Genomic DNA, 22,671 nt, shown 5'->3' on the forward strand with positions numbered 1-22,671 from the left:
ACTTTTAGAGTTTTTAGGTTTTTAAGGTCAAGCTTGCATAGTAGGGCAATGTCAATAGGTTACACCAGAATATCAAGAATAGTTAGTATAATTTAGTTTCATTTTGAGAGAAAGCAAATATTAGGTACCTGCTGTGGCTTGTGCCTTATTAAATCTTATTTGATTAGGTGGGAATTGTCTGGGTGTGCTGCTAAAATTCTTCTGAGCGGCACCCAGAAGGAAGCTGGGCAAGCGTACATGCACACAGCTTAGAGGGAACATTGGTCACCAGGGAGCGGCTATGTGGTACAGATTTTCAAAATTGGGATAGGTTTGAACGGGAAAACGAAATTCAACTTGTTACTACAGCTCAAAGTGCTGGACAGGATTGCAGCAAACATTTGCGAGGAGCATCAGCAAGGACATCAAAATATGGTTCTGCAAATCTGTCCTGTGTTTTATTTTTTCTAAAGCTTCAAAATGTAAGTACAAAACATTGTGATGTAACTTTGGTGCATGGACACTGGGCCTGGCCCTCAGCAAGGACGAATACCTACTCTGATGTACTTATTGGGGCATACGGCATGGCCGAATCCCTAGTTTTGAATAGGAACAAATATTCTGCTTGCGGCTGCAGCCCAAAGTGCTGTATGGATTTGCAGCAAACCTGTGCGAGGAGCATCAGCAAGGACCTGAAAGCATGCTTTTGCAAATTTCTTCTCTTTTACTTTTTTGAAAGTGTCAAAAAGTAAGTACAAAAAATAGTTATATCACTTTGCTGCCTGGGCAGTGGGCCTGGCCCTCGGCAAGGACAAATGTCTTCTCTGATTTGCCTATTGGGGAATGCAGCATAGCCGAAGCCCATGCCTCATGGATTCTGGAGACTTCACATAGCTGCCAGCAATGAGCACTGGCCATTGGTCACATTATGAGGGTATAGTGGACACTGAACTAGGATGCAGGGTAGGTTCAGTGTATAACCAGAGCTGCTGATGACGACACAAATCGGTACGCATTGCAAAAAATGTTTGTTAAAGTAGGTTTACAGTTCTTTCATATATGTTAAAAGAGGAATAATTAATAACCTTTTGTACAGTGATGTAACATCATGAAAATCTTTTCACTCATAACCTATGAAATTCACATTTGTGATGTCATCTTTGATGTCATGGGTGTTAGTCTTAGCAGTGCACAGTGGTGGCGCAAGTTATGGTTGCTTAGCTTCTAATTGGTGAATTTCTGTTTTTTATGGGGGTTGGGGGGGGGGGAGTTTACTTGTAGCCATAACATCCCTTTAACAAAGGTTTTTCAGTGAATTTCATAGGTAAAAAGAAAAATAGTTTCACTTTCACTTACAAACTGTATTTCTCCTCTAAACCAATCACTGTCCTCTGGGTCATACTGCCCCATCCAATGACTGTCATCTCCCTAAGCCCCTCCTCTGGCAGCCATCTTCCGATTTTTTTACAGCACGCTTCAGTGTTGGGAGTCCTTGAGTTTGCTCTTCTACGTTTTTTTTCGTGTTTTTCCACGGAAAAAGGTTCTATTTGTGTTCCAAAAGAGCCCATGTGCTCTTCTCTCTATCTGCCGACAGCAGGAATCTGTTGTTGGTGAAGTTTAGCGCCCCTCAAGGGCGTAGATAGTCCAAGTTGGCTATTGGGCCTACTTCGCGCCCTCACACCATGACGGAATAGAAGAAAGAAGAAAGGTCCCTCTTCAAGTCCTGCACCAAGTGCGGGCTCCAATATGTGTTTGTGGAGGACAAGCACCTGCAATGCCTCTACTGCCTGCATCTGGACCACAAGGAAGAGGGACAAAGGACAGGCACTGTAGACTCACGGCGTGGCTGCTCGCCAAGTCCTCTGCCCCGTGCTCTGAGCAGGTGCATGCCATTCGGTCTGAGGAGCGGGCTTCTAAGTCCTGTGAGGTGCCTCATCTATGGGGGCCCAATATAAGGTCAAGCACTGCTAGTCTGGGTCCACCGCAGTCGCTGCGGAAACAGGTCCCACAGCAGACTGGGCGCAATCAACATCATCCTCCACCTCCATTGCCACCTGGCAATCGAGCTCCTCCGCGAAGAGAAAGTCATCCAACCTGGCTAAGCTGCGGGTGAAGACCGAGAAGCCACAGACGGAGGAGAAGAAGGCACAGCTGCCCAAGAAGGCCCAGGCGGCACACAATAAGACTTTGTCGGCGATAGAGCTGGTGGCGGCTGCTCTCTCGAAAACTAAAGGGGCTGACCCTGTATAAATAGCCACCACAACACTGAAGGTATCCTTCCCTCTGAGGCACGAGGCTGCCGTGGTGACTTTGACAAGGTCTGCTGATACGCCGGAGAAGGGGACATCGCCTCAGAACCCGGTTCCAGCCCCTCAGGGTGGAAAAAGGTAGGGCAGGCAAGGAGGCCCCGGACCAGTCCCAGGCTGTGGCCCAAGCCATGGAAATTTCATCTATGGATGACGAGGACGAAGAGGATGCACAAAGGCCTGTTCCAACGGTCCCCTAAACCCTGACCAACCACAGATGAAGAAAAGGAAGCGCCATCCAACACTCCCATTTCAGCCTCCACCTCCGCATTGGGTCCCATTTCCCCCAGCATACCCAGACACAGGTACAGGGACGGAAACGGCCACGACGACGGACGATGATGATATCATCGGAGCGGGCAGCGGGTCCCCGCAGCATAGGGCGTCCCCACCGGACAAGGTGGGATCATTCCATTCTATGATCGCCAGAGCCTCCGAGCTGTTCCAGCTTGTGCCCGAAGAAACCAGGAAGGAGGGTTTCCTGTACCAGAGGCGCAAGGCCAAGAGGAAGATGATCATGGTGGTCCCCCTCCTGGACGACGTGTGAGAGGTGGACCTATCCCTCTTGAAGAACCCTTGCACAACTACCGCCAAGCGGAATAGGCTGGAGAAGAAGTACCGGGTACCGGAATCCGCATCCAAGTGCCTGATGTTGCAACCCTCGGCGGATTCTGTGGTTTAAGCAGCCGCGAGGAAGCTGTCATCTAACCCGTCCTCGTCGTCTTCAGTCCCTCCAGACAGCGAGTTGTAAGAAGTTGGATTCCATGGGCGGAAAGTGATTTACACCGCTGTGTCTACCATCAAAGCGCCCAACGCACTGGCCATCCTAGCCAGGTACGATAGGGAGCTGTGGTACAAGCTGGGTCCGATCTCTGAGTTCCTCCCCGATGACAAGAGGATGGAGGCGATCGCCCTCTTCCAGGAGGGAGAGCTAGTGTCGGATCACGCCATCACAGTGGCGCTGGATGTTGCTGACGCGGGGTTCTGGCAGATGAAGAACTGTGTCTGCCTTTGTCGCCAAGGCTGGATGAAGGCCACGAATTTCGGCCAGGACGTCCAAACGAAGGTACTGGACATTCCTTTCGACTGGGATGCTCTCACCCAAGGACATACCCTCGAATTTCAGCTCAGGTGTCTGCGAATCCCTCCAGTGGCCTGTCAGGAGCAGCACGTCCCTCGGCTCTTGGAGGAAGTACGGGCCATGCCACGAAAAGGGGCGACAGAGCTGGTTCCCCAGCAACTTTGGTGCTCCGGAGTCTGCTCCAGATACTTCTTGGTAAGAAAGAAAACGGGGGGCTGGAGGCCCATTCTAGACCTGCAACGTCTGGACAAGTATCTCAAGTCTCAGAAATTCAGGATGGTCACGTTGCAGCATGTGCTCAGCCAACTGGAAAGAGGGGATTTCTCGACGTCACTGGACCTGGAGGACGCCTACTTCCACGTCCCCATTCACCAGAAACACTGGAAGTTTCTACGCTTCGTAGTGCAGGGACAGCACTACCAGTTCAAGGCCCTACCCATCGGCTTGAATTCGGCCCCAGAGTGTTCACGAAGTGCCTGCCACCGTGGCGGCCCATCTGCATCTCTGGGGGATTCACGTTTACCCGTACCTCTGCGACTGGCTAATCCGGACCCGCTCGCATGAGTCGGCCGTCGGACACACAGAGACGGCCGTCAAGCTGCTGATGGATCTGGGATTCTCCATCAACTATCCAAAGTCCTGCTTGACACCATCGTAGAACGCGCTTTTCCAGGGGGTCAGACTCGATACAGTGTACTGCCTCGCATCACCCTCAGAGGAGAGGATAGCAGCCATTCAGGGGTAGGTCCAGCGGCTGTTGTCGATGAAGACTGCCATAGTGCGGCCCATCAAGTCATTGCTGAGCATGATGTCATCCTGCATCTACCTCATCCAGCTCTGCACTTTACAGATGCAACCTCTTAAGGAATTCCTGGACGCTCGATGGGTACAAGTGTCTGGAAACTTTTCGGACAAGATCACTCTGGACGACGAGTTGTATCGAGCGATAAGGTGGTGGGGTGTCAGCTCCAACATCGCCCATGGCACAAGGTTTCAGAGCCCTCCATTCCAGGAAACGGTCACGACGGACATGTCCCTGGAAGGCTGAGGAGCCCACACTGGACGTCTGCACGCCAGAAGCCTGTGGCTGCGGAGGAGAAGGATCTCCATATCAACATCCTGGAGCTACGGGCAGTGTTCTGGGCCCTCAAGTCATTCCTTCTGTCTCTGAAGGGTAAGGTGGTGAGGATCTTCACAGACAACACCACCATAATGTTCTACATCTGGTAACAAGGGGGCACTCGAACGCCGGCGCTCTCCAGGGAAACGCAGGAATTGCTGTGCTGGGCCTAAGGACAAGAAATGTTCCTCGTCCCTCTTCACCTAGTGGGAGTCTAGCACACCATTGTGGATTCCTTCAGCAGGGAATTGCGCTCCTGCCACGAGTGTGGGAACTTCGGCAGGACCAGGTGGAGCACATATTCGCCAAGTGGGTCAGACCCCAGATTGACCCGTTTGTGACAGCGGCAAACTCCAAATGCCAGAAGTTTGCCAGCAGATTCCACCAGCCAAGGAGCCTGGGAGACGCTTTCTCCTTCCTGTGGGAAGGGATGTTTCTGTACGTGTTTTCTCCATTGCCTCTCCTGATATGAGTCATCAATACACTCTGACAGTTCTGGTGCAGGATGATCCTCATCGCCTCGGTATGGCCAAGGCAGATTTGGTACCTGGACCTTCTCAGCCTGTCAGCGTCGCCTCCAATCAAGTGACCAGTGGTCACGGACCTTCTCGCCAGAAAAGGGTGCGCGGTCCTGCATCATGACCCAGGATCGCTCAACCTGAGGGCTTGGCTCTTGCAACCCTGAAGTTTGTACGATATGAGTTGGCTGCAGACTGCAGTGAGGTCCTCGCCAAGGCCAGAGCGTCATCCACTTTGAAGTGCTACGGTCTCAAGTGGAAGCGTTTTGCTACGTGCTGCTGGTCACAGATGATTACCCCTCTGAGAGTCACAGCCCCGCAGATCCTTCAGATTTGCTATCCTTGGCCAAGGCCGGACTGGCACATGCCTTCGTCAAGGTACATCTGTTGGCTATCTCCCGCTACACCAGGTCTCTCCAGGAAGGTCTTCAATTTGGTCTCATCGACTGGTCAAGGAATTCCTCAAAGGACACCAGCGTGGGAACTCAAGGTGATTCTGACAAGGCTCATGGGGGCCCCTTAGAGCCGATGCATAAGGCTGCTCTCAAGATCCTCTTGTGGCCATCACCTCCACCAGGGTGGGTGAGATACAGGCCCCATCCTGCAAATAACCATACCTGACTTTCCACGAATCGAGGGTTGTGCTGCGGATGCACCCCTCTTCATGCTGAAGGTTCCTTCGGAATTCCACCTCAACCTTTGATGTTGACTGTTTTTTTCCCAAAACCTTTGTCACTGGCTGAGAGGGCCTTGCACTTGCTGGGTGTTGCTTGTGGACTGAAGTTCAATGTTGCACGCACAAAGAGTTTTCGAAAGACTTCACAGCTGTTCTTGAACTTTGGTCCTGTGAACCATGGGAATTCCTTGTCCAAGGCTTCCATCTCAAGGTGGCTCTCTGGCTGCATCATACACTGTCATTGGTTGGTGACCCGACCACTGCCCGGCCGTCCGAAAGCCCACTCCACCAGAGCGATGCTGTGACAGTAGCGTTCCTAGTTGGTGTGCCCCTGCTGGACATCTGCAGGGCTGCTACGTGGAGGCCCACGTACGCCTTCACGAAGTTCTAGTACGTCGACAGGGATTCCAGGGAGGAGTCCAGAGTCGGGCAAGCATTGCTACGCAACCTGTTCACTTGAGGTGAGTCTGTTCCAGAGGTAAGAGTTGATTGCTTCTGTTGAGCCTTGCAACCTCCCGTGGTTGTGTAATGCTGTACTGCTGTGTATTCGTTATTCATGAGCATGTGAATCCATGCCAGACCCCATGCTGGAGAAGGAACAAGTTACTTACCTGTAACTATTGTTCTCCAGCATGGGTCTGGCATGGATTCACATGCAAACCCTCCCTCCGTCCTCTCTGTGGATCTTCTTGGTCATACTGCCACTTTACTTGCTTACCAAATATGAAGATGGCTGCCAGAGGAGGGGCTTAGTGAGAGGACTGCAGCTACGGCAGGCCAATGCAGAACTGGTGTTAGCGGGGGCGAATATGAAGATGTGGAAAGGTCTTTCGGAGTTCGAGTAGTTCATTCCGGTCGAGAAGCTGGAGGACTTTAAGGCGGGATTGTCGGATGCCAGGGTCTTGGCCCAGGATCTGCTGGAGGACGCGGCTCATGACGTTGACACTTTGGCTCGGGGCCTTATGCTTGGGGTTGATACCTCTCGGCAGGCTTGGTTGCACGCCACCAAGCTCTGAAAGGAAGTGCAGGACAAAGTATTGGACCTGCCGTTGGACGGTAAGGAGCTTTTTCATTCCTCAACAGATGTGGAGCTGACCAAAACGAAGGACAGCACCCAGACAGCCAGGTCCTTGTCCGTCCTAGTTAAAACCCCTTTTAGGACCCAGAGATTGTTTTCACAAAGCCGGCCTTCCTCTGGTTTCAGGGGGTTTCTAGATCGGAAATCCCGCAGGGTGGATACCGCTGCAGGGAGTTCCCTCCGGAGGCAGCAACGGACTCTGTTTTTCTCGCGTTCCTCAGCATCCTGCTCAGGTTAAGGTGGTAACACCACTAAAAAACCTGCCAAATGAGGGTTCTCCGTGCTCGCATGAGATCCCGGTGGGAGGACGCATTGCGTCTCATTGGAAGGCGTGGCAGACCATCACCGAAGACCGGTGGGTCTTGTCAGTCGCTCGGGCGGGCTTCCGCTTACCTCTACCCCCTACATCACCCGGCAACCCTCCTTTCCAGCAGTCGGGGTCGCTCTCCCTCAGAGCCGAGGTTCAGAAGTTGCTGGACCTCAGAGCAGTGGAACCCGTTCCCCCTAGGGGAGCGAGGGAAGGGCTTCTACTCCTGACTGTTTACAGTGCTCAAACCCAACCAGGCTGGCCTGCGCACCATCCTAGACCTTTCCCAGTTCAATCTTTTCCTACCCCAAGAGAAATTCAAGATGATCACACCCAGCCAGATACGGTCCTCTTTACAGATGGGCGATTGGCTCAGTGTGGTGGACCTTCAAGATGCATATATGCATATACTGATCTGGAGTCCACACAGGAGATACCTTCGTTTCTTGGTGGGAGAGGAGCATTTCCAGTTTCGAGTGCTTCCTTTTGGCCGCAGCTCGGCATCGCGTGTCTTTACGAAGATGATGTTGGTGATCGCGGCCCATCTTCGTCTGCAGGGTATCCATGTGTATCTGTACTTAGAAGATTGGCTCCTGCGCAGCCCTTGCCCGCTGAAAGCCGCGTGCAGTCTTTAGTATCTTCTCCAGCTCTTGTTCCATCTTGGGCTGTCGGTGAACTGGCGGAAATCTTCCATGACAGTCTCTCAGGACTTGATTTTCCTGGGTTTTCGCTGGAACACGATCGACTGCAGGGTTTAGCTGACCGGGGACAGAATGGTGGATCAGTTGGCCATGTGTCAGATGTTTGCGCAGTCGGAGAGCATGTCGGCCTGGTGGTTCCAGAGGCTTCTGTGCCTCATGGCCATGTGCGTTTTGGCTTTACCTCTCGCTCGTCTCAAGATGAGGCAGACTCAGATGGCTCTTCAGAGTTCCTGGTGTCAGGCTGTGGATCCGGACTCCAAGTTGGTTTTGATTCTGGCTTCCATGAGGACGGACCTGGAGTGGTGGTCGTCTCTCAGCAACCTGTCGGTGGGTGCGGGTTTTCAGGACCCAACCCTGATGGTGACGGTCACTACGGACTCCTCCCTTGTCCCTACTGGAGTGGGGTGCAACGTTGGATCTTCTTCAGGTCTCGGACCTTTGGTCACCTCAGGACAAGTTCCTTCATATAAATCATCTGGAGCTCCTGGCGATTCTCCTGGCGCTCAAAGCGTTCAGACCGATCATTTTCAACAAAGTGGTCCGTATCCACAGGGAAAATGTGGTGTCCATGTATTACATCAACAAGCAAGTCTCCCCCGCTTGTCAACTTGTCCATCCAGATTTGGGAGTGGGCGATTCGTCATGGTATCTGGCTAGTAGCAGTCCACATCCCGGGCCAGATGAACATTACGGCAGAGGCCCTCAGTCGGCGGACGATGGCCAACTACGAATGGGAGCTGAAGGTGGAGATCCTCTCGTGGATTTTCCTGCGTTGCGGCACGCCGGAGGTGGACCTCTTTGCGATGTCGGCAAACAAGAAGCTTCCTCTGTATGCCGCCAGGGACGGCCTGGGAGCCTCCTCTCTGGGGGACACTCTCGAGATTCCTTGGAACAACATGAGGGCCTATGCTTCCCCGCCTCTGCCTCTAATTCATCGGACGATTTGCAAGCTAAAGAACATGGTGAATTGTTCGCTTCTGCTCATAGCCCCGTGGTGGCCGGCCAGGTTCTGGTTCTCAGAACTTCAACACCTGTTAGTGTGTGCACCGATCAGGCTACCAGTTACTCCCGGTCTGCTTCACCAGGGTAAGCAGCTGTGGCACCCCTCCCCACAATCATTCAGCTTGGCGGCGTGGTGCCCGAATTCAGGTCCTTATGACATCTCAACCTGTCTGCTGATAACATGCGCATTATTTAGGCAGCCAGGAAACCCTCGACCAGGTCTCAGTACAAGAGCAAATGGCTTAGGTTCTGTCATTGGTGCTTAGACAAACAGTTAGACCCAAGGTCGGCTACGATTGACACTGTGCTGTCCTTCGTCGGGTATTCACGTTTTGTCATGCAGAACGTATCTTTCGGCGGTATCCGCCTACCTATCCACGGACCAATGCTCTTATTCTCTGGAGACATTTTGCAGGTTTGACGCGCCTTTATCCCCCGGTTCGCAAACCGCATCCGATGTGGGATCTGAACGTGGTCCTTAAGGCGTTATGCTATAAACCTTTCGAACCAATGGCCACGGTGGACCTTAAGCACCTTTCGTGGAAGGTGTCTTTTTTGGTTGCTGTTACTTCAGCGAGGCGCGTGAGTGAGCTCCAGGCTCTGTCATTGGAGCATCCCTTTTTGGTTTTCCACAACGATAAGGTTGTCCTACGGACAAATTCTTCCTTCCTGCCGAAGGTGGTCTCTGATTTCCATCGGAATCAGTCAATCTCCCTGCCGGTTTTCTTTCCGAACCCTGCTTCAGAAGCGGAAAGGGTTCTGCATTGTTTGGATGTTAGAAGGGCTCTTCAGTTCTATTTAGACAGATCATCAGAATTTAGGAGCTCTTCTCAACTATTGGTGACCTTTGGTAATCCACAAGGTAGACAGGCTTCTAAGGCGACTATCCCCAGATGGATCGCGGCTTGCATCACAGAGTCTTACACTGTTCAAGGGTTGCAGCCTCCCAAAGGTATTCATGCACACCTGGTGCGGGGCAAGGCAGCTGTGGTTGCCTTTCAGAAATATGTCCCCTGGGAGACCATTGCAAAAGCGGCTACATGGGCCTCTCCATCGGCTTTTTGTAAGAATTATTGTCTCGACCTGAGCTCCAGATCTGACGCTCAGTTTGGCCAGGCTGTGTTGAAGAACCTTTTTTAGTAAGGGGTTTTCCATCCACCCGTAGTTCCTGAAAGGAGTGCTTGGGAATCTCCCATAAGTATGGAGGAAAGGGGACAGGACGTAGGAGTATAACAGGTTACTCACCGTAGTGACCACCTTACACCTAGTCCATAGTCCCCTTTCCTCCATACGCCCGCTGTCCCCTCTAATAAGGTTCCTCTGTTATTGCTTAAAGGTCTCTGACCTGGCGATAGAAAAGGACTGATGGGCGATGCGCGTGGTGGAGCTCAGATGGGCGGGGTTACGGCCGTGTGCGGTACCCCGCGTAGAAAGAGAGGAAGGACAAAAAATGTTTGCAAAGTCTTGTTTGATGCTTTACAAAGTGCTCCGGTCCCGTCCCACAGGAGGGAGGAATGTCCCATAAGTATGGAGGAAAGGGGACTATGGACTAGGAGTAAGGTGGTCACTAAGGTGAGTAACCTGGTTAATCTTCTACATCATCTGCTGGTTCTGATTTTAACCCTGGAAATATCATGTCGCCCATGGCATTTCAAAACATGACCTTATTTCTCCCTGGGGCATATTCTGCACCTCCCAATGCATCCACATACGTTGTAAATAAAGGTTCCCATTGCGGACAAGGATACGCTGACCTACCTGGTTTCTGTAGAAATGTTGGGGGTGGCGTGGTTCCTTGTATCGTGCGGTATGGGGTCGCTTTTTGCCTGTCATGTGGATCCCGCCCTCGTCCCCAAATAGGTTGTCCACTATTCCCAAAGAAACACTTGCAACCAGGGTTCTATTAACAGAATATAATGAATTAACCTATGTCTTTGCATCAGAACATTATGCATGCATTTATGTCTCTTATTTAATGTTTTCCGCTTCGCATATGGAGAACCAGCAGCGCTCCTTTCCCTCAGCTCTAGCTCTCGTGCCTCTGTCTCGGGCGATCTTGGCAGGCTCTGAGATCTCGTGAGACTGGAGCTCCACACATTCGCTTTTGCAGAAATCGGTATTCTTGAAAAATCTGCCCAAATTAAGTTGTCATTCACTATCTAAATATTTCAAGTGTTTCAAGGTATCGATCATCTTTACTTTTTTACATAGTCGGGAAGTACTAAGGGGGCGAGGGATGCTCCCATCACCTGTCCTGTTTTAAACTTAAGTCATATAAGAATATATTTGCGTCCTTTCATTCTGTTATGTATGGTTATAACTCCAATTATAGGGCGCAACGCCAAATATTCTTTTGTGAGTTCCTTGATTTATAGCTAAGCCAAGTTCATACACCAGTCATAGATTTTAAATGTCTTTCATTATGCCGACAGGCATGTTTTCACAATCAGCGTTCACATTTAGTATGCTCAACAAAGTTGCTATTTCTGTACAGTATGATTTCAGGGAGCTAATTTCATCCTTCTTTAGTGCGTTTATAATATAGCTTGCAACGTATTAGTAGAACCATTTCCTGGGGCGGGCGAATCAGGCGATTGCCCAAGCAGCAGAGCTAAATAGCTCAGCGGTGGGGTGGGGGGGGAGGTGCAGGAAGAGGCCCACCCAGAAACCTGCCTCTGAGCTTGCTGGAAAAAGGGTAAGGCAACCTGCTGTGCCGGTGGGATGCTCCTCTGCGATGCTCAGCTGGCTGCTCTCTGCTGGCTTGTGGATTTCAATGCATTCGGAATATGCAAACATATGAATGCATATTTCAAACGCAGCCTCTGAAATGCTTTGGCGTCACACACCCTGTGCCTGTTGCCCTTTGTGTTGAAAGAGCCTTTAAAGTGGGGGCAATTTATAAGTGATGGCTCATTTAACAAGCCATTGTTTTTACACAGTATGTGCTTAACATTTCAGTGTTAAGAACTGAACATGGGGCATTTTTATTCAGAAGGTAAGCACAAAGCATCAGTTAGCTAACCGATACTACGCATTCTTACAAGAGAATTAACGTGCCACACAGAAAACGTTTTAAACCATGTTATTTTTATTTGACACACCAAAACGATTTTTTTTATATATTACTTTTTAGTTACATATAATGTATACCATGGAAGGTTAACTGCCATTGTCTTGCTTAAGTATTCTAGTGGCTGCTTTGTGACATTGCTAAATGCACCCGCTCAGCATCAAAGGTCTTTTCATTTTCTAAACAATCAAACCACTGCCTTGCACGCACCCCAGATGGCACCTCATTGTGACTTGGCACCTTGATTAGGAAAGCGGGGTCCATTGTGTGTCACCATGCAGACAGTAGTCCATGGCAAATCAATGCAGTGCTATGTATGCAGCTATGATTTGTGCGCTGCACAAGTCACCATTGTGAAGGCATCATGAAGCAAGACACAGACAACAGACTTAAAGTTCAAAATAAGATAGTTTATTAAATCAAATGTCAGGATGGTTGAAGGCCTAACTTGCCCTATGCTAAGGTGTGATTTCCCTATCTGAACGAAACTAAGTAAAGTCTGAGTCAGAAAGTTTAACTTAAAAGTCTGTCTGTGTCCAAAACCTATCCTTGCCCTCACAACTAAAGCTAAACAATGTGTAGGGATGTCAATATTTTTTTTTTTTTTTTGCATTTATCAACTCAATGATTTTGCAAGTTTTGTTTTACGAGTCTCTTTTTAAGTTTTGCAGTTTATTCGTCCTTCCTTTCTTCCTTTTCTTTGTTTGTTTGATTCATTTGTTTCTTCTTGATTTGTCGTCCGACAACTTTCAGTTTCACTTGTCTAGAGGACCATTCTGACTATGGGTTTAAACTGTTTGTTTAGCACATTCGTCTAAAGCGGCCTTTAAGATTTTTGCTGTAGCTAAGGCCCAAGAAGTCTTTAAACCACTCATCAGGCGGCTCCACCACACTTCCTCCTCGTATAGGCTGAATGGTTTGAGAAGGGGGCCGAGGAACGCTCGTCTCCATTTGATTGTGTTCGGGCATCTTAGCAGAAGATGTTTCACCATCTCTTTTTCTGATACGATTTTGCAGAGTCGGCAGTGATTTGTTGTTGATTGCCCCCAGATGGCCCCCCGGATGGCCCTTATTTCATTAGTTTGTAACAGATTCAGCCTTGCCCTTCGAAAAGTTAGACGAAGTGCTCTGTCCGGAAACTTTCCTACAATTTCAGTCGTGGAGTGGAGTTTTTTGGTGCTGAAAGGTAAGTGAGATAGCAGTTTGTTTTTTTCAGCGAGGGTTTGTGTTGTTATCCAATCCTCCTGGTCCATTTTCCTTTTTACTTTTGTTGGGTTCTGGATCAAGTCCTCTTCCGTACATGCAATGGTGTCCAAACTCGCTCTCTGCTTCGCCGCCCAGGCTGTCAGGGCCTTGCAAATGTTGTGGTTTAGTTCCATTTTTATCAGGTTGTACAATGGAGGGGAGTCAGACATGATCACTTTTAAAAGAGATTTCTAAAGAGAGCCATTTCACCTGCTTCTTTTGCTGCTTTGAGGGAGAGCAGGCCCAATTCTCTTCTGATGGCATCAATTGATGTTGAGTTTGGAAATTGAAGGACTTTCCGCCAGAAGTAACCCTCCAGTTTTTTCCAGATTGTTACTGGAATAGCAGGCATTCCATCCCCTCCATACACCAAGCTTGGTACGACTTTGCCTTTGTAGAATCTTAGCACTGGGAGCAGGGAGAACTGGCCGTATTTTCTGTCTATTACTCGAGCCTGTGTAGTTAGCTTCCGTGTTTTTGTCCAAAAGTGGACTTGCATTGTTACCTCAGTTTTGGAGCTGTCGACCATCACACCCCCAGGTATTTAAAGGCAGTTATTACCTCAACCGGAGAGTTTTCGATAGATTTTTTTTTGCTTTCGTTTTTGATGGTTTTTCTAGTATCATGATTTTCGACTTCTCCTTGTTTATCTCCAGGTTGTTTTCTGAGATATACGTGGCCAAGTTATCCAGTTATCTTTGGAGGCCGATTTCGGTCTGGTCAAGGAGAATAATGTCGTCTGCATATAAGAGGCGGCTCACGGCCGTTTGGCCAATTTTGGGTGGAAAGGATCTGATTTGGTTGGTGCTTTCTTTGTAGTGACCTAGAAAAGCAATAAACAGGGCCGGAGCAAGGGGACAGCCCTGCTTTACTCTTCGGAGCATTGGGATTTCTTCTGAGAGTAGGCCTTTTTGGTTCAGTTTGACTCTCATCGTGGTCCCGGTATGAAGAGCTTTGATTGGTTCAAGTATGGCGTTTGGGCAGTCCCAGTTAGCCAATTTGGACCACAGCTTCTCTCTGTCAATTTGGTCGAATGCCTGGGTGAGGTCTATGAATGCTAGGAAGACCTTTCCCGATCCTTCCAAGAGTTTGTTTTTTATGATACTGAGGATCATGATGTTCAGCGTTGTTCCACAATTCTTCATAAAGCCAGCTTGAAAGGGGACGTTGCACTGGGCAGTTTTTGCCCATGTTTGAAAACTCCATTGAAGGAAAGAGCCGTATATCTTACCAATCGTATCTAGGAGCACGATAGGGCAGTAGTTACCAGGTGCCGCCCTGTCTCCATTTTTGTAGATTGGTGCGATGACTGAAGCGGTCCACGAACGAGGGATTGTTCTTGAAAGGCTGCAATTTTTGAAGACTTGACTAATAAAGGTGGCCCATTCTGCCGAGTGGTTTTTTAGGTCGAAGTTTTTAATTCCATCGGGGCCTGGGGCTCTTGAGGGTTTTAATCTTTTTATAGCTGTCTTGATGTCAGTTTTATCTGCGAAGTCTTCCCATGTGGCATCCTCCAGTACGACTTCTTTTTTGCAATGCTTTGACGGAGGAAGCTGAAAGACCTGCGAGAAGTGCGAGTGCCAGCTGTATTCCGAAACACTGTTCGATGTTGCCTGTGTCGATAGATTACCGGAATTTCTTATCAATTGCCAGAAGACTCCAGAGTTTTTGGCAGCCAGCTTTCGCAGCATTTCCTCAGAATCTTGCTGGTATAGGGAGTATCTGTGGAATTTCAGCCACGACTTGTATCTCTTTGCTTCTTCCAAGTAAACTGTTTTTGCACAGTTTATGGATGGGTTGGCAGCTTGCCTCTTCAGTTTTCTCAGGTAACGCCTTTTCTGAACCAACTCCTTGTTGTACTCGTGTAGTGGGTGTGGCTTCTCACTACTTTTCTTCTTTGAGTTTGAGTAGTAAGGAACTAGGAGAGGTTGGTAGTCCGTGGAGGACAAAAGTTCTCGTCCTTCCCTATACTGTTGTCGAGCGTAATTTTTGGTGACTTCTTTAATCCTTTCACCTGTTAATCTTAGGCGATTCACTTGGGCCGTTGGCTCCAGTTCTTCAGACAAGTGGACCCTCGGACAGCTCTCTGAAGGCCAACCAATTTGGAGGATGTTGTGGTCGCTGGCGTCAGACCGAATTACCTCGAAGGATGTAATCCTGGAGAGCATTTCTTCAGAAGTGAAAATGTAGTTAATAGTGCCCTTTTGGGCTCCTCTTTCCCATGTCGGGATGTAGTTGGCTAGAGGAAGGGCCTCCTCGATGTTATGGAGGTTTCTGGATTTCATAAGCGATTGCCATTTTTGCCCTCGAGATTCTGTCAAAAGTTTAGGGCGCAAAAAGTTGATATTTAAAGCGCAACCCGGGCACTTGGCGTTGAGGTCACCGCTTATTATTATTGAAGTGTTGTCTTGTGCCACAGTTACTCCATCAATCTCTGATTAAATGATATTTAGGAATTTTTTGTCCGAGATGGTTTGCGGGTTCCAGTACGTAGTTATAATCGCTAGCCAGGGAGTCATCGTCGATTGTGGAAAAGGAGGAGACAGTCTGTCCCACTTAACAAGTTCAGCTAAGTGGCTCTGAGTTGCGGCTAGACATTTCTCAATGGTCAGGCCAGAACCCAGACGGACTGCCACCAAAAGACCAGACGACGGGCGGCCTAAGCGCCCTTTATTGGCTGGTGAGACTATTACTGAGAAACCGTCGATCCCTGGGGTCTCGAGGAGCTACATTTCTTGCAGGGTTATAATGTCATAGGACCCAAGGTTGACCTCTCCCGGTCTAGTTAGATGGCTGTAACCTCTGGTGTTCCAGGAGATCAATTTCAGGACACCGCTGAGTGGAGTCTTTTCTCTGTAGCAGTCCGGCTCGGCTGTTAAGTGGGTTCTTACATTTGAAGGAATGCTTGTTGGTGTTAATTGCCATTTCTTCCCTAGTATCGTAGGGGGTTTAGGCAGCCATGCTAACAGTTGTTTGTTTGGAGCAAATGTTGATGAAGTCTTCATGGCAGAAGGAGGAGATCGATGGCTGAGTGCTTCTTGGTTTTTCTCGGTAAGGTTTTTGATTATCGATGTCAAGTCTCTATTTGGTTTAGGACTATGAGATCTTCTTCCTCTTTGCCAGCTTGAAGAGTTTGAGTAGCTTTTCTATGTACTCGATTGACCTCTGTGACAAAAGTTGGAGAGACTGGCCTTCGGTAGCTTGTTGGATTATGGGAAGACGGCGGGTTCCGCTGAGCGACCGCTATGCTGGTTCTAGATTTGGAGTTCGCACCCTCTGTTGAGCTCGACAGGTCTGTGAGGTAATAGCCCTGTTTCAGAAAATCCCCTTCGGCTTCTTTGGAACTCCTTCTTAGCACATTTGTTCTAACGTGGAGAAAGGCCTTTGTCTTTTGGTCTTTATGACGGGGCTCCACTACAATTAAATCGGCCGTCGACAGGTTTTTAAAGTCTCTTACGTGTTTCAAGATCTTCAGGACTGTTCCCCTGTTCAGGGTTATTGCCTCGGAATTTTTTGGAATCTGTTCCAACTTGAAGATGATGGCAGGAGACCGCAAGCGCTGAGATGTGAGAGTTTGAGAGGAATGTTTTGGTCTGCACAGGCTGCTCTGCTTTGTCCTCTGGACTGCTCTAGGCTGGCATTCCGGAGTGCTTCTGGTTTTCGGCAATGTTTTGTCACGGGTGTTCGAAACCATGCTGTTGTGGTGACTTTTAGTGGGTGTTGGACAGTTTCTTAGGGCTGCTGGACCTCTTGGCGGTCTAGGGAAGATTTCTTCCTGGACTTCAGACTGGGACTCATTTCTTCGTCTTCGTTTCTTTGCAGCTGGGGAAACTTGTCGTTTAGATTTAGTAGTTGTAGGTTCACCACGGAAAAACCAAGTTTGAGGATCGACGCCACTCACAGAGGATGGGTGGAGGGTTATGTTCATAAAGTTTTCGTCTCTCAAAAAGTCCTCGACGGTAATAGGTGATTGTTGTAAAGGAGGCTGAGTAGAAGTTGTGAGAGGGTCAAGGCACTTCGGCATGAACTTCGAAGACCCGTTTTCCTTGGAAACTTTTTCTTTTGGGTCAGCCATGGGACCCGGATGTTTAACTGGCCCTTTTGATGCTTTTTGATTGATTGTGACTAAAGTTTTGGCTGGAGAGGGAAAAGATTTTGGGTTTCCAGCCGCTTTGCTGCAGGACGGTGAACTTGGGTTTGTTGCCAAGGTTTGTGAGTTTCCAGGCGGGGCGTTCTAAAAACTCTTGCACTAGGGCTGTGAGTTTTGAGTGCGCCTGTTTGCTGCCTGCAATTGAAAAAGGGTTGAGTTGGTCGGCTTTTCCTAAGTTTTGAGTGTTCTTTTTTTGTTTACTGTTTGAGTCTAGACAATTGTCTGGAGGGTTGTTTTCACACTTGTGGTTTGGGAGACCGAAGTGGGTCTTTAGTTTTACTAGGTTCTGTTTGGGAAGCTTGTTCGACTGAGTCTTTAATGACAATGGTTTTTTGCGCTGGGAGCTCCGTAGGGCATGGTCTGGGGGGAGGGCCAACAGAAGTTTGTTGAAGAGTTTGCTGTCCAGTTTTTCTTTGGCAGTGATGTACCCCTCCAGATAGATCAGTTTAGTTTGGGTCATTGCGATAAGCGTCGTTTAGTCCTTTAATGTGTCGCTTATGGCCTCGTACAATTTGCCAAACGGAGCTAGTGCAATTGTTATTGCAGACATTAGGGTTGTGAGGTCGAGCTTCTTTATTGGCGTTTCTTTCTGGGAATCTTCCACTAGGTCTCCCGTTTTACTTTTTCTTCTTGGAGTAGCTTGAAGGTCCACCTGGGGGAAAAATGTTTGTGGAGCACTATTTGTTGGTCTCGGGACCTTGGCCATGGAAGATGGGGGGAAGGGGGTGTAGAGCTTTCCCGCTAGTAGCTGGAATTAGATGGGCTGACACAGGGGCCTCCTGGATCTCCGGAAACGATTTGGCCCCTGTCATGGGTTGATTCTGATGGGCACTCGATTGTGAAGGTGAAGTGAGTGAGGGAGACCCCGGGGGCCCTCCAACTGTTGCTAAAACGGGATCAGAAGCAATCAGAAGAGGGCTCTTTGACTTATTTCCTTGCGTTAAGGAGGACTCAGAATGGCTGGGTGGCTCAGTTCCAGTTGGTGAGTTGGAAATGGAGCTAAAGAGGCTTGGCACACTACTGTCTTCCGGCGCAAAAGACTCTCCACAGGGGATTTTTTCAAAAGTAGAGGTCTTCTTTGGGGCGTTGATGTTATTGCTGGTCTTAGGCCCCAATGAATGCTCTATGGTGACTTCCAGCATTTCTGCGTCGGTTAGTTCTTTTAAAACATCATATTTCCTTTTTCCTTGGCTTACAAAATATTCTTTTAAAGAGTTGCATATTGTAGATTTTGACAGAGCTTTCAAAGATGCTTTCTTTTTTTTTTTTGTGAGGTTGAGTGGGATGTTTTCTTTCAGTTTTTTGGTACTGAAAGGAGGGACATTTTGGTCCTGTTTTTTTTTTTTTTGTTTTTGGGGGGGAGTAACACTAGGTGAGATGGTGGGCGAGTCACCATCTTCAAGTTCTTCCGTAGATGATTCGCCCAGGTTGATGATTGCAGGGGGGGAGCCCCGCCTCTCTCTTCTTTCAGGCAACGGCCAACGACCGCTTTCTTGGGACTTTTTTTCCCCGCTCCCCTCCAGGGGCGGGTCCACGTCCCCAGCTGCGTGGAACAAGGCTTCTACCAGCCTTTGTTCTGATAACGTTCCGAGGCTGGCGGAGGAGGGGCCTCGCCCGCTTTCTGCTCCGCGCGGAGCCACCAACAATGAATCGGTTGCGGCCACTGACCAGCAGAGGAAGCCAGGGTGGCCCGGAGAACGAGGGTCGGGCTCGCCCACCTGGGATCCGGCGGCGTCGGCGGCCCGGGGAGGCGTCTGAGCTTGAAGGCAGAGGACATCTTTCTCCGTGGACCAGCCGACACAGCTCAAGACGGCGAGTGCACTCCTCGCAGTCCGCCCTTCGGGGGGCTGCACTGGAAGCAAGCCGGAGCTGCAAACAACAGGTCCTGGGAGGGCTGGCACCCAGCTTGTCCCACTGTAATCCCTTCCAACAGGCAATAAACTTGAGCTGGATCCGCTGCCCCAGGCCCGCACCTCGCAGGTCCAGGAGCGACCGGGGGAGAGACAGGTAAGAAGTCTACTTGATCAGATGGCGTTTGAGTGAAAATGCATGTTTGGACCCCGATTGGGTCTTTGAACTGTTTCACTGGTGGTGTGCTCTGTAGTCTCGAGGCCGAGCGAGCCGAGGTAACCTTGCTTGACTCAGAAGGATGATGGCTTGGGTTTGAACTCTGCAACCTACGGCCCTCGTCCTCGTGTTCGCCTTGGAGTGATGCTGTGGGTGATTTGCGGGTTGCAGTCGCCATGCTAAGGTGGTCTGCCGGTCCTGCCCACGGACTGCCACAGACTGCAGCAACTCAGCAGCCAACTCAGCGGCCGCTCCGCGGATAAATGGGGTTTTTATGGGTCCTCCCACAAAAACAACAGGAACTGTAGAGAGACTCCAGTCTCAGTAGATAGAAGAGAGTAGACTGCCACAGACTGCAGCAACTCAGCCAATAATGTCAATAATAAAAGAAATGGTGATTAACACAAAGTTCTGAGATTCTTCCAGCTCCTAGCTTCCTCTTCAGCTCCCCTTCACGTTCCCCCAGTTCAAAGAAAGTTCCACAAATCCTTGGGGTTCCCTTCCCCAAGCTTAAGGCAACACAGTTCAAAAGAAAAGGTTCTTGAGGCTCCGTCCTCAAGGGAATGACGTTGTTTCATTGACAGTCATTTTTTGACAGGTGTTTTTACAAAAACACTTTGACGGAAAAAATTAATCGGAATTTTATTGGGGGTGGGGAGTTGGCAAATAACAGATAAAGGGTTGGGGGGTTGGGAATAGTAAAAAAATAGGTGGGGGTAAAAAACCAAATTTGACTGACTTCGGCAAAATGTTTTCGTAAAACCCCAGTCAAAAAAACGACTCTCGATGATATGACATAGAACCGTCCTCAAGACAGCATTGCAGTTCATCAAGTCTCAGGGTTCGCTTCCCCAAGACTTCCGCGTAGCAACTTATACTGGATTCAGTCTTTCAATGTTTAACAAACCTCCAGGTCAACTTGATGCTCCTTCTGGCTTGCATAACAGTTCATTCACAGTGCTCCTACTTGGTTTGTTTCACAATGTCTTTGGCTTTCACAATGGGGGTTTCCCTGGTCTAGGCGTAGTTGTCAGACCGCACGGTCCACCCATCACAGCTTGCGCAACCAGGAACCTTAAGCTCTTCATCCCACACCGGTTCTTCTGTATCTACCAAGTGTACAGATTCACATTCACTTCACTTCTTCTCCTTGCTTCTTCTAATTAGCCTCTTGGCTTTTCCACAATGTGTCACACCTCCTATGCCAGTCTTGGGCCTTGTCACACTGTATTTATTCACAAAGTTCACTTTGCGGCGGTCTTATTTTATTTCCCACCTTTCTGTTTTGCAGTTTTACCCTTGTGTTTGTATTTCATCTGTTGATTTGAAATGGGCGTTTTCCCATTTGACTTTCATTAACTCGCAGCTTTGCTCTCAAATTTTTCATTCAGTGCGGTATTGAATAGTCATGCTTTTTCCATCATTATTTACTTTGCAACTTAATTTCCATGCCACCTGTAGCTTTGGGTTCGTTCCCACTCTGTGCATGCTTTTCGGCTCACTCGGCATTCATTTGGCTTACATCCAGCTCCCTCAGAGCGCCCCGGTCTCGAGTGATGCTCCCTTTCACTCACCGGTCTCCGGCGGTCCTGTCGGGTAGCTGCGCTGGACTCCTCCTGCTCCGCCTGCCGGCTTGCCTTTGATTGCGAGCCCTGCTCGCACTTTCGATGCCTCTCTGGGATTGCCGTCAGCACCGCTCTGCTTCCGTTGACGCTCTCAGCGGTTTGCTTTATTTTCCCTTGCTTGCAGCTGTTTCCTGGAACACAGAGGCTCCCACACCTGGGAACTTCCAATGGACCAACTTCTCCTGAGCTCCACAGGTCTCCGGGGTCATCTGCCGGCGTTGTGGCATCTCTGCAGGACCCACCAGGGCTGCCTCCACACGAGCTGGTTTCTCCCACACAGGTCTCCCTGTCTGTCTTCTTGCTGCTCTCTTGGTTTCCTCTTATACACCTGCAACCCCTTGACAGGTTGCAGGTGTGAGCTTCTAATTTGACTTGCCTCACTATAGTTAGAGGGACATGCCTGACCTTCACTTCACCGTACTCTGCAGGCATCTACTTCGACCCAGTACTAGAGTGGTTAAAGGAGTTACTGGTGTTCACTGCTCCTAGTCACCTCTTTGTCGTCTCAGTACTGTCATAGAAAATATGGGGGAAAATGAGGGGAGATGTTTGACAATAGCCCATAATGGCCCGGGGAGGGTTAGGTTGGTTTTCAATAGGGAAAGGGGGATATTATGTCTTACCTGTCTCACCCCTGCCCCTCTCTTCTTCACCCTCTTTCTGGTGCTTCTATAGTGCTATTATATCTGGGCATGTTCCTGGTTAGTGGCACAAGGATAGCAATGCCCCATAACTGCCTCTGGGATAGAGGGTTCTTACTGAAAGGGACATGCAGAATACCTTGTCTCGCCTGAAGACATCTCATTCCCAATCCCCAAGGACCCTATACTCAAGTGAACCTCCCTCGCTTCTCCACCCCCAGGGTCAGGATCCAGAAGCAATGGCCTTTCCCCGGCCACCTTAGAAGAGGACCCAAGGGGAGTAGATGGGAGGACACTCTCGGGCTTTTCACACCACCCTGTTTATTAATGGCATTTATGTGGTGCTCCTCTATGTAACAGCACATATGCCTGTTTTTGTCTGATTGTGTCCCATGTCCACACAATAGTACACTGGAACGTTTTATGTATGTTGCTCTGACGAGTATGCCATACTGTGCCCACACTTAAACACATAAAGCAATCAAAGAAGTTGCCTCAAATTGTACATCCACTAGGCCAAACACCCTTTCTACACTGCCACACCATGTATCTCATTAGCTGCAGGCGAGCACTAATAAGAGGTGTTAATGCTAGCTCTGTTAGATAAACCATGGGCCTGCTCTTCTTTGCAGAAATAACCCCTGAGGCCTGCGTAATGGTGAGGAGGTTGTGGCTAAGGAACTGTGGATCCGTTACCATGCGTTAGAAGCCGGTTTTGTTTAAAATGCTTAGTCAGCTTATTACTGGTCAGGCTAAAGTTTGTAAGATGTACAATCCTTTCTGTGCTTTATTCATTGGGTATCTCTTGTAGGGTATCCTTTCCTGTCTATAGATATAATTACTTAAAAATGTTTCTGTGTTGGGTGTTTGGCATGCTCACACGGAGACCCGGCCCCTCCTCATCTGAAATTCTGCAGAAGCAAAAGAGCCCTTGTACCCCATTTGAGTGGCTGATGTTGCAGCCATTTTAGTCTCGCATCCAAAAACGTACGCTGTCCGAATGGGTATGTATGGTTCATGGTTACAAACATTTTAATGTTAGGGTGAGCGCTGTGAACCGTAATGTGAGCACCAAACCATGCATCTGTTATGAATTTAGAGATTC

General features: G+C 49.1%; 1 protein-coding gene across 1 annotated transcript in view; it reads left to right on the forward strand.

Moving 5' to 3' along the window:
- Positions 1 to 22,671, forward strand: part of LOC138567427 (transmembrane protein 180-like) — a 384,600-nt gene that overhangs the window by 360,052 nt on the left and 1,877 nt on the right. The window lies entirely within an intron of this gene.

This window comes from Ambystoma mexicanum, chromosome 2p, assembly GCF_040938575.1.
Source record: "Ambystoma mexicanum isolate Mex_15411 chromosome 2p, UKY_AmexF1_1, whole genome shotgun sequence".
In the NCBI taxonomy this organism is placed as follows: Eukaryota; Metazoa; Chordata; class Amphibia; order Caudata; family Ambystomatidae; genus Ambystoma; species Ambystoma mexicanum.